The sequence below is a fragment of the Chlorocebus sabaeus genome, chromosome 12 (assembly GCF_047675955.1).
Source record: "Chlorocebus sabaeus isolate Y175 chromosome 12, mChlSab1.0.hap1, whole genome shotgun sequence".
Classification (NCBI taxonomy): domain Eukaryota; kingdom Metazoa; phylum Chordata; class Mammalia; order Primates; family Cercopithecidae; genus Chlorocebus; species Chlorocebus sabaeus.
Window position 1 is genome coordinate 114554951 of NC_132915.1, and position 12967 is coordinate 114567917.

Below are 12967 nucleotides of genomic sequence, written 5' to 3' on the forward strand. Positions count from 1 at the left end.
ACCCTAGAGCTTGAAGTGAAAACCTACTCGGGTATATACCCACTAATGGGATGGCTGGGTCATATGGTACATCTAGTTCTAGATCCTTGAGGAATCGCCATACTGTTTTCCATAATGGTTGAACTAGTTTACAATCCCACCAACAGTGTAAAAGTGTTCCTATTTCTCCACATCCTCTCCAGCACCTGTTGTTTCCTGACTTTTTAATGATTGCCATTCTAACTGGTGTGAGATGGTATCTCATTGTGGTTTTGATTTGCATTTCTCTGATGGCCAGTGATGATGAGCATTTTTTCATGATAAATCATGCTGCTATAAAGACACATGCACACGTATGTTTATTGTGGCACTATTCACAATAGCAAAGACTTGGAATCAACCCAAATGTCCATCAGTGACAGACTGGATTAAGAAAATGTGGCACATATACACCATGGAATACTATGCAGCCATAAAAAAGGATGAGTTTGTGTCCTTTGTAGGGACATGGATGCAGCTGGAGACCATCATTCTTAGCAAACTATCACAAGAACAGAAAACCAAACACCGCATGTTCTCACTCATAGGTGGGAACTGAACAATGAGATCACTTGGACTCGGGAAGGGGAACATCACACACCGGGGCCTATCATGGGGAAGGGGGAGGGGGGAGGGATTGCATTGGGAGTTATACCTGATGTAAATGACGAGTTGATGGGTGCTGACGAGTTGATGGGTGCAGCACACCAACATGGCAAGAGTATACATATGTAACAAACCTGCACGTTATGCACATGTACCCTAGAACTTAAAGTATAATAATAATAATAAATAAATAAAATAAAAAAAAACAAAAAAACCTACTCGGGAGTCCGTAGTCGGTCGTCCTCAGCTTTCCACGCTCTGGTGTTCCTTCACTGGATTATTTGTAGAGATTATGGGGATCCCCGCCTTGGGCACCAGAGACCAGCCTGGGCAACTGAGGGAGACCCCCGTTTCTACCAAAAAAAAAAAAAAATTAGCTAGGTGTGGTGTCGCTCGCCTGTAATCTCAGCTACTCGTTGAGAAGTCAGACAAAACCGGCCACCAGAGACTGATTTTCTTCTAAAATGTTTTCTCCAAAATATTGTTAAAACAAAAGGGGGAAATTGGAAAGGAAAATATTTTGGGCCGCCCAAATCACTAAGATAAAGGGAAAAATCAATCTGGGAACTGCTTAGGGCAAACCTGCCTCTCATTTTATTCAAAGTCATCCGCTGCTCGCTGAGAAGAGTGCATATCTTATTGCCTCCTTTGGAAAGGCTCATCAGAAACTCAGAAGAATGCAACCGTTCCTCTCTCACCTACCTGTGACCTGGAAGCCCCCTCCTGGCTTCGAGTTGACCCACTTTTGCTTCAGGTTGTACCGGATCAAACCAGTGTTCATCTTACATATGTTGATTGATGTCTCCTGTCTCCCTAAAATGTGTAAAACTGTCAGATACAGTCAGTTTCTCTTCCAAGGTTTGGCATGTTAACGTTCTTGTGTTTTGTTCTCGAACTCAACTTTCTTGTTCTCCATGCCTCCTTGCCCTTAGTTACTGTAAACAACCTTCCCCCCCGTCAGTTCTAATCAATCACTGACATCTGTTCCCTTGGTTACCTGCTCTGCACCCATTTCTCCCTTCGAAACCACACGTCCCACCGTTGTAACTCACGACTACCTTCCCCCTTCCTTATTTGGGAAAGTATTCACAAATAGCCAACGGGGTCAGTTTAGATCTTGAGGTCTGGCCCCAGCCCATGCCAGAGGTAGGGATTGCATTAGGAATAAAAACCCCTGCTTTCCTTTGTTCCGTGTGCTCTTGCGATTGTGATTGATGCGAGCAGCACGCTTCCGCAGAGGTAAATTGCGTTGCTGAGAAAACTTTTGCTTAAGTGCTGGTTTCACTTTGCGTCACGAGCATTTATCTCCAACAAAACCAAGCTGTGCTCTGACCACCTTGGGCAACTGTCATCAGGACATCCAGAGGCTGTGTCATGCACAAGCATCCCCAACCTTGGCAAAATAAACTTTCTAAATACTCTTATACCCAAATGCTCAGGGAGACTGATTTGAATAATCATAAAACTCCGAGGCTGCACTCCAGCCTGGGCGACAGAGCAAGACTCTGTTTCAGAAATAATAAAATAAAATAAAAATCAAATCTCCGGTCTCCCGCACAGCCGACTCTGCGTGAATTACTCCTTCTCTATTGTTATTACCCCCGTCTTGAGAAATCGGCTCTGTCTAGGTAGCGGGCAAGGTGAACCCACTGGGCAGTTACAGAATTGCCATTATATTGCTTGCAATTTTATATCTTATTACGCAAAATAGCTATAATCTTGTATACAAGGTTAAATGCGAATGTGCTCCTTGCGTGGTCAGATCCCAGCGCAGGAAGGACGCACCCCCTATAAACCGCTAGGCCAAAACGGTCATTCTGGCCTCATCCAGCCTCACGTGAGATCGCAATCTCCTGTCACTCAGGGCCTGAGGGGGCGGGGCCTGAAGCCCCATACAATCAGGTGCGCTGGGGTGGGGACCCGTCAATCAGGCGCGCCGCCGGAAAGGAGAGGGCGGCTTCCGGGATCTGGCTGGCTGGCCCTCTGTCTCGCCTTCGCCACCGTAGGCTCTTTCTATGAGTCTCCGCTGCTGCTTCTTGGCTCTGGAAGGCCCGGTGGCTCTGCAGCAGCCTCGGCCACCCTGTGACCTGCGGGTGTTGGGACATCCCTAGCGGACGCCGGGACACCCGGGGAGCCGAGGAACGGTGAGTGGACTGCGCCTGGCTTCCGGAAGTGGGGAAGAGGGCTGGGTGAAACCTGCTGGAACCAGCCATGGGCTGCGGAACCTGCGGACCGAGTCTCCGCGGCGCAGCCGGGCCTCAGTCCCCTTCTGTGCAGGGCCGGGCGGCGCGGGCAGCGGGACCCCTGCGTCCTGTCTGTACCTGTGGGCGCCACTTCCGCCGGCCGGAGCCCTCTCCGGAACCCTGCGCCTCCCCGACCCAGGTAGTGCGGTGACCACTGGAGGGTGATCCGGGAGAGCCCGGCTCGGTGTGCGGGGTTCCAGCGTGGGAGGAGCTGTGGTTCATGGGCTTCCAGTCCCACCTTTCTCCCCCTAAAATTAACTTGCGGCTTTGTTAAAACGTTAAACGGTGTGTTTGAGCAAACAGCGATTCATAAACGGGTACCGCAGTCATGGTTTATGGTTTGGGGTTCACGGGAGGGGCGTAAATGAGAGGCTCTGATAAGGTGAATGAGGAAGCAAACCATACATATATACACGCACATATATACATACATATATATACACATATGTCCACATATATATATATATATATTTTTTTTTTTTCTTTTTTTTTTGAGACGGAGTCTCACCCTGTCGCCAGGCTGGAGTGCAATGGTGCAGTCTCAGCTCACTGCAACCTCTGACTCCCAGGTTCAAGCGATTCTCCTGCCTCAGCCTCCCAAGTAGCTGGGCTTATAGGCGCCACCACCACGTCCAGCTAATTTTTGTATGTTTAGTAGAGACAGGGTTTCGTCATGTTGGCTAGGTTGGTTTCGAACTCCTGACCTTAATTGATCACCCTCCTCGGCCTCCTAAAGCGCCGGGATTACAGGCGTGAGGCACCTTGGCCAAAATATTTTTCTGTTTCCAAACATTTTACATGAGAGGAAAGCGGAGAATAAATCATCTGACACTCTACTGTAAAAAAAATCTTTGTGCCTCTCTTCTTTTCATCTTTCCTAAGTGTACATATTACCAAAATGTCTTTAGGTTGAGGTCCCCCCATGAAAACTTTACAGGGTGTTGTGTCCTCAGCCACTCTCCTGTCTTTTCCTAGTCCTGGCATTTTAGAACTGTCTGGGGATGACCCAGGATACCCACAGTGGCCATGTCTATTGGAGGGTCTAGTGAGTATCAGCCCCGGGGTCATCTCATCCCCAAGGACAGCCTGAGGTAGGGGGTAGAGTCTCTCAGGGGAGCAGCTGGATGCTCTTGGCCTTAGAGGAATCTCCTCATATAGTTTCATCTAAAATGGTGACCCCTTAGGGTCATTAAAATTTTAGGACTTTAAAATTAATGGACAATACAATGTAATGTCATGAAAGTTAGGTCATTAAAATTATTCCTCCAGCCCGAGTTTTTATTCCTCAGAGACACATGGACGGTTTGCCAATGGGATGGTGATATTGAGAGGAAAAGGCAGAAATGGTTTCTGCTCTCTAGCTTGTCTCAGACTTGTGAAGAGAGAAAAACCGTCCCAAAGGACAAGGAAAACCCACCCCAGAGAGGATGTGCAAGAACCTGAATATTAAAATGCACTTAAGGCCCACAGGAGGACAAAGAGCAGTGCCAGTGCCTCCTAGGTAGTCATTGAGTACTTTACTGAACAGGATGGGTGTCCTAAGGGATAGAATGGCCTGCCGTGACACTTAGAAAGGTCTGCGTTGGAGTCAGCACTGCCTCTCCCTGAGTTTGTTACCTTGAAGAGGCTTGTCCGCTTATTTGAGTTTCAGGTTTTCACTGACTGTAAGATACATTTTGTCAGTACAGCTTGAAAGATAAAAATACTATTTCCAAAGAGGCAAGGTAAAATGATGTATTTCATTTGCTAAAAATTCGTATTTATTTCTTCCCCAGAGTGAGTGTAGTAAGTTTTAAAGTTCTGTTCTTTTCAAGGGTAATTTCAAATGGAATTGTAGGACTTAGCTTTGTAAATGCTACTGGTGAAATAAAAGTGTGGTAGATAAATTGATGATTTATAAAGATTCACCAAAATGTCAGTTCCCCTCTTGTAGCTTGGTGAAGAATTTATGACAGTGGACACATGTGTCTCCTCTTATCTGGGTGTCTGAGTATTGTTTTTTTGTTTTTTGGAGATGCTGTCTTGCTCTGTAGCCCGGCTGGAGTGCAGTGGCGCCATCTCTGCTTACTGCAACCTCCGCCTCCCGAGTTTAAGTGATTCTCCTGTGTCAGCCTCCCGAGTAACTGGGATTATAGGCACCCACCACCACACTCAGCTAATTTTCATATTTTTAGTAAACACAGGGTTTTAGGCCTGGCACGGTGGCTCATGCCTGTAATCCCAGCCCTTTGGGAGGCCAAGGTGGTCGGATCACGAGGTCAGGAGTTCCAGAGCAGCCTGGCCAACATGGTGAAACCCTGTCTCTACTAAAAATATGAAAAAATTAGCTGAGCGTGGTGGCAGGCACCTGTAATCCCAGCTACTCGGGAGGCTGAGGCAAGAGAATTGCTTGAACCTGGGAGGTGGAGGTTGCAGTGAGCCAAGATCTTGCCACTGCACCCCAGCCCAAGGGACAATGCGAGACTCCGTCTCAAAAACAAATAAACAAACAAACAAACAACAAAAAGACGGGATTTTTGCCATGTTGACCAGGCTGGTCTCAGCCTCCTGACCTCAGGTGATCCCCTGCCTCAGCCTCCCAAGGTGCTGGGATTATAGGCGTGAGCCACGACGCCTGGCCCACTCTATTTTCTTTTTATTCCCTAAATTTTAATATGTTTGAGTTTGTCTGTTCCTTTATCACTTTTTTCTTACATAAAAAAAATTCTGCCTAATTCTTCGTTAAAAAAAAATCTTCCTGTGACTTCTGAAAGTATTCTGGTTTTATCTTTTGTATTTGAATATATAATAAGATGATTATTGTTCATGGAATAGAGAAGAATGCAATGCATTTTCCCAAGTAGATGCCAGCCTGGTTTGCCTCATATTTTAAAGTGCATGTAATTTCTTTTTCTATTCTATAGTGCCTACTCTATCATTCCTCAACTTTCCATATAGATGCTGGGTCATTAAGACTTTTTTCCGTTTGGTCTGCTTGCTCATCTCTCTGCTAACACTGTGCTGTCCTGAATATTTTTGTTTGAAAATCTTAGAAGTATGTTAGACAAGCCATCACTCTTTTTTTAGATGACTAAAAATGATTAGACATTGGACATTTTTACTACATATGAAATAGTAGCTTTTCTTGCCTAAAACCACCTGATTTGGGAATTTATGTGGTTTCATAGGAATAGCATCTGGAAGTGGTGACATTAATGTCATTTTAAAAAGCATGTGTCCTATTTCCTCTTATTCCTTTATGCCTTGATATTGTGCAATAGAAATTTGAAAAATTGTTGTATTAGTATTGTTAAATATCAATTATTGGTTTTATTTGCTACTCAATTAAATTTAATAAGCCTATTCTCTCTTGGTGTAATCACGTGGAATGGGTTCACTTCCACAGTTAACAAGTGACAGCACATGTGAAATATTGTCTACCAGGGTAATTCATTGAACAGTGTTCAGACTGTGTTTTTGTGTCTGGTTCCCTAAGCACCACTGCAGTGACACAAAATAATAGACTTTCAGCAGAAGTAGTTTTGGAAAATATACTGCATAAGCCACTTAGATGCAGTGAGTCATTCTTATTACTTGGGTTGGTGGAATCCCTTTCAAAATGCAAGTTCCTAATACAAACAAAGATTGAACTTTGCGAGCAGGTGTTTTTAAGAATAAGTAGTCTCAGGACTGATAATATTAACTCACTTATGCACATCAGGTAGGACTTTAGTATGACAGATACTAGAAATGTACAAAGTGAAGTTAAAAGGTAACTCCTAGCAGCATATCGTAATCTCACTCCCTGGATTCTCTAATGAGATGGGTGTTTCTACTTTGCTGTTGCCGTTTTGAATAGTTTAATTCTAGCATTAGTACTGCTGTGTGGGAGGGAGTATGTGTGAACAGAGTAAGAGTTGTGACAATCAAGTCATAGAATAAATGCTTGGAAATTTGAGAATCATGTAAACAGCTTATGAATTGAGTATACATTCCCAGTGCTCTCAGTCTCACCCATCCTTCTACCCACATGTGTGGAATGTTTTAGGACTCCGTGGCTTTTGAGGATGTGGCTGTGAACTGTACCCAGCAGGAATGGGCTTTGCTAGATTCTTCTCAGAAGATTCTCTGCAAAGAAGTGATGCAGGAAACCTGCAGGAACCTGGCTTCTGTAGGTGAGAATGACAACACATTTCACGTAATTACAGAAGTATTTCCCTATCATCAGTGCTATTTGTGATTTGGAATGGGGCAAGGGAATGATTTGGTGAATAAATCAGCATGGGCACTGTGTACAATGAACATGAAATCTAGTAATGTTTCTATACTTTGAAATAATTCATGATAATTTTGTGCATCTGCATTTTAGGAAAAAATGGAAAGACCAGAATATTGAAGATCATTTCAAAAAACATGGGAAAGATACAAGATAATTTGCACCGACAAGAGGAAATATAGTCCTCTGAAGGAATCTTAGCATGTCATGAATTTAAAAACAAGCAATCAAAGCAAATAAGAGTCACTTGAAATTCATTTCCTTTTAGAAAAATTTCACCCAAAATGTAACATACATCAGTGTAGCAGTCAGTGTTTGGAAAAGTTTACTTGAAAAGAGTATTACAAAATTGTGTATATGAATGTTACTATTTTGGTCATAGCCATGCAGGTGGTAGCTGTGTTTTCAGTAGTAGCCCATTTACTTTCAAATAATTCAGTCATGGCACAAAAACAAAAAACAAAACAAAAATGCATTTTCCCTAGTATTGGTAGCAGTGTAAGTCGAAGACCTATGAATGAGTAGAAAGTTATTAAACCAATAATGTGCTTGTCATTTTTTTTACAGAAATCATATGGTACAGAGACTGCATGAAAGCAAAGAAGGTAGTCAGTATGGACAAGCTGTCAGCCACATTCCAAATCTTGATCCGAATTAATCTACTGGATTAAAACAATGTGAATGCAGTATTTGTGGAAAAGTCTTTGTACATCATTCCCTCCTTAATAGGCACATCCTAGCTCACTCAGGATACAAATCATATGGAGAGAAGCAATATAAATGTGAACAGTGTGGGAAACTCTTCGTTTCTGTTCCGGATGATAATGCACAGTGGAAATCCAGCTTATAAATGTACGATATGTGGGAAAGCTTTTCATCTTCTCAATTCAGTTGAAAGACATCAGAGAACTCACACAGGAGAAAAACCCTATAAATGTAAACAGTGTGGTAAAGCGTTCACTGTTTCCGGTTCTTGTCTAATACATGGACGAACTCACACTGGAGAGAAACCCTACGAATGTAAGGAATGTGGGAAAACACTCAGATTTTCTTATTTTAAGATGCATGAAAAGACTCACACTGGAGAGAGATGTACCAAATGTGATAAAGCCTTCAGCTGTTCCACTTCCCTTCCTGACCATGGAAGCATTCATACTGGAGAGAGACCCTATGAATGTAAACAATGTGGCAAAGCCTTTAGTCGTTTGAGTTCCCTTTGTAACCATAGAAGTACTCATACTGGAGAGAAACCCTATGAATGTAAACAATGTGACCAAGCCTTCTGTCGCCTCAGTTCCCTTCACCTCCACGAAAGAATTCATACTGGAGAAAAATCCTATGAATGTAAGAGATGCGGTAAAGCTTATACTCGTTCCAGTTACCTTATGCGCCACTAAAGAAGTCATGATATAGAGGTTGGGTGTAGTGACTCAGCCTATAATCCCAGCACTTTGGGAGGCCAAGGTGTGTGTATTGCTTGAGCCCAGGAGTTCATAACCAGCCTGGATTAAAACAATGTGAAACAACCTGGGCATCATGGTGAAACCCCGTCTCTACAAAAAATAAAATAATGCCGGGCCCGGTGGCTCACGCCAGCTACTCGGGAGGCTGAGGCAGGAGAATGGTGTGAACCCGGGAGGTGGAGCTTGCAGTGAGCCGAGATTGCACCACTGCGTTCCACCTTGGGCGACAGAAGCAGACTCTGTCTCAAAACAAAAACAAAGAAAATAATTAGCTGGGCATGGTGGCACATTTCAGTTGTCTCAGTTCTTTTTCAAGGACATAAAAAGCCACGGGGGGTTGGGGGGAAGTCCTGTGCATGCGGATCACGAGGTCTGGAGATCGAGACCATCCTGGCCAACATGGTGAAACCTCGTCTCTACTAAAAATCCAAAAATTAGCTGGGTGTGGTAGCATATGCTTGTAATCCCAGCTACTCAGGAGGCTGAGGCAGGAGAATCACTTGAACCCAGGAGGCGGAGGTTGCAGGGAGCCAAGATGGTGCCACTGCACTCCAGCCTGGTGACAGAATGAGACTCCATCTCAAAAATAAATAAATAAAGCCCCTTGAATGTAAGAAATGTGGTCAAACATTTACTCTTTCCCATTCCCTCATAAACATGAAAGAGCTCACACTGCAGAGAAACCTTAGGAATGTAGGAAGTGTGGTCAAGCCTTCAGATTTTCCTGTTTTTGAAGATTTGGGAGGGCTCAGAGTGGAGAAAAGCCTTTTGAATTTAAATTTGTGGTAAGGCCTTCTGTTGTGTTAGTTCCATTTGAAGACATCAGCTCATTCCTGAGAAAAACCCTATGAATGTCCAGAATCTTTGAGTGTGTCATTTCTCTCATACCCACTCAGGTTCAGAAACTGCAAGAGTATTTTCAGTTTTAACATTTACTTGAAAAGTCATGTGAAAACTCCCACTGGAAAGAAGTTCTATAAGTGAAGCTTTTCTAATTTGGAAAGCCTGATGCAAATTAATTATCGTGTAGTGTTTGAAAAAAATGTATGAAGTGTTACACAAGTTACTAGTATATTTTTATCAGTGGCTCATTCTTAAAGAGTCTTGAGTATGCATTTCACCTTGTTTTGCAGGGAAACCTTGAGGTGAGGGTTCTGTAAGTACTCTTTAAGCAGTAGTACTTGAATTTCATAGATAATGATATTTTCTTCAGTTTGTTGGTAGAATTTTTGTCTATTCATTTGATAATGTGCTGGATTCATGGTTGAATTTCGATGTTTTTCTAATATGTAGGTAAGTTTAATTTTTTTATTTCATTATTATTTCTTTTTGAGATGGAGTCTCACTCTGTTGCTCAGGCTAGAGTGCAGTGGTGTGATCTCGGCTCACCGCAACCTCCGCCCCCAGGGTTTAAGCGATTCTCCTACCTCAGCCTCCCGAGTAGCTGGGACTACAGGCGCCCGCCACTACATCCAGCTAATTCTTTGTATTTTTAGTAGAGGCAGGGTTTCGCCATGTTGGCTAGGCTGATCTTGAACTCCTGACCTCATGATTTGCCAACCTCGGGCAAAGTGCTGGGATTACAAGCACGAACCACCGCGCCCGGCCAGGTAAGTTTCATTTGTATGTATTGTCCTGTGATTAATGGACCAGTGAATAATGATTGTGAATTCTTGGGATTGTCTTACTAGCCTCATTTGGCAAATTTTGATTATCCCTTGTCCATTAAACACATTCCGCCTATTTTTATTAAAGGATAAACTACTCTTGATGTAGATATATTTATTTTTTCTAATAATGAGTTGGTATTAATTCCTAAGTACATACAGTTTACCCGGGAGACGGAGCTTGCAGTGAGCTGAGATCACACCACTGCACTCCAGCAAGGGTGACAGAGCGAGATTCTGTGTCAAAAAAAAAAAAAAAGAAAAAGAAAAGGAACATCCTCACTTTTTTAATGCTATACCATTCTCTGCTCCTAACGGTGCCAGTAAACGTAGGGTGCTAATTCCTTCCTCTCCAGTGGGGTGCATGAGACGCTATTGAAACAATTGGCAACACGAATGGAATGGACCAGCCCTCATGCAGGACACCTGTTCAACTTGACCTACCTGCTGTGGGCTGACTGTTCTGTAACACATCAGCAGTCACCTGGGTCAGAACCGTGAGCTGACGATGGGGCTTCCCTTTGGTCTGCACAGTGTTTTGTGGTCTTCAGGTGTTGTCATCTTCTCCCACACTAAAATGCTCTCATCTCCTAGACATCAATGTTTAATTGCACCCCAGCATGACCTTTGGCCTGTGCTGAGCAGGCAGTTTTGAGGCCCTGGCTTATGAATGCACAAAAGCACAGCACATAAGCCAACACTTAAGTCCTAATTAGCAAGAATCAAGCTGTATCTCTGTAGTCCCCGCATCTGCTCTGGTCACCATCTCTGTATGCTGAGGGCAGCCATGTGAACATTATTAATTATTATACACTCCAAGACAATAGTTATGATGTAGGCAGAAGTAGTGGCCTTGTTGTTTCTTGTGCTGCTGCTCCCCTTGCTGCTGTACCATACACCCTCCTGATGAGGTGTACATCTATGGTGCCTCATGGTTCAGGCACTGCTGAGTAAAGAAAATGGGAAGAAATAGTTTGATATTAGCCCCTACCGAAGCATATGAAGAAGCGTCTCAGCTGCTTTCATTGAAAAATTCCTGGCCAGTGTGTCTGCTTTTCTTATCACTGCTGCTTATCAGCATGTCAAAAGTCTCATCTTCAGACTGCAAGTCTTGATGGCCTTAGACATAATGGCCTTACTGCATGTGGAGCTAACCCCAGGAAGGTGGAGTGGCACTCTCTGGAGGATTAGGTGGTCTCCTCCAATGTGGGTTGATGGGCTCCTGAACTCTTTTCCTTTAACCATGCAGAGAGTCTACACTGCCAGTGATCATGTGCCACAACTCTATAGATGTAGAAACTCAAAATGTTCAAAATATTCTGAAATAGTTTCCATTGAAAGGAAATAGAAAAGCGGTCTGGTGCCACGTTCCGGTTAAGAGAACTAGTAGATGGCTCACAAGAACACTCTGTCGCTACTGTCTGTGCCTCTGTCACAACAAATATCCTGATCCTTCAGTTTTAAGGGTGCAGGGCCATTTTCTTCCCTTTCTTACTGGTAGTTCTCAAGATAACTGTATGATATGCTGGGAAGGCAATATCCTGATAATCAAGTGACATTGGTCAGAACAGCCCAGGCTCTGTTATAGGCCCTGCTCGAAACGGAATGGCCTTTAAAGCTTGTGTACAGCAAACCACATCCTGGGAGAAAACCCAATGTGGGCTGCTTTCTGGGGTCCCTCAGTTGTAGTGCAAGTGAAGCATTTATAGTCAAAACTCCATCCATCTGCTCTGCGTAGCCTTCCTGATCTTGTGGTAGTGGTTCATATTGAATCCTAGAGTCCTATTGTCTTTTGTTTGCTATTTGTAAGTAAGAAATTCACTTCATGGAATTTATGTATGAATGTGTTTGGCCTCATTGTACTCAGAAAAGTTGGTAGCCATTGCAGAGTGAACACGCTTCATAATTGGTGAAAACACCTTTGGCCCCCTTGTGCCACAGCAAGGAGGTTAATTCAGCCAAACATAAACTTCATGTTTGTAAAACCCTGTAACACAATTATTACCATGTGGGAGGCCTTTAACAATGATGATGCTGATTTGAAAAACTCTGAAGAAAGAAATTTACCCAAATGGGTTGGGTACATGGGAGTCCCTCCTAAGTTAAAGAAACCCTTACTCCCCTCCACCTAAAAAGAGTGGAGAGGCCGGGTGCGGTGGCTCAGGCCTGTAATCTGAGCACTTTGGGAGGCTGAGGTGGGCAGATCACAAGGTCAGGGGTTCAAGACCAGCCTGACTAACATGGGGAAGCCCCATCTCTACTAAAAATGCAAAAATTAGCCAGGCATGGTGGCAGGCACCTATAATCCCAACTACTTGGGAGGCTGAGGCAGGAGAATCGCTTGAACCTGGGAGGCGGAGGTTGCAGTGAGTCGAGACCATAATTGGAAATGCAAAGTTTACAAAAATAATACTTAAAATAAAAGGTTAAATGAGTGCTCATTGAATTTTATGCCTCCACAAAATAGGTTGTGAGTTAACTTCCACATTTATTGAAAGCCACCAAAGTTGGGAAGCCTCCGTGTCTGAAATTCACATGTGGCTCAAGTAAGAATTATAGCTGGGAATACCCCAACGTTTAAATATGGTATCCCCTATGATATTATGGGGAATTACTGTACATAAATCAGGTTGTCTTCCTTTAACTCTGAAAATCATATTATCTTGCCTAAATTCTCCAAAACGCATCGCTCTGCAGTATCCTAGAGTGGACATG

The 12967-nt window shown here is 43.6% G+C and overlaps 1 pseudogene; it reads left to right on the forward strand.

Moving 5' to 3' along the window:
• Positions 1–2612: 2612 nt before the first annotated feature.
• On the forward strand, positions 2613–9448 carry LOC140713103 (uncharacterized; annotated as a pseudogene).
• The last annotated feature ends 3519 nt before the right edge of the window (positions 9449–12967 follow it).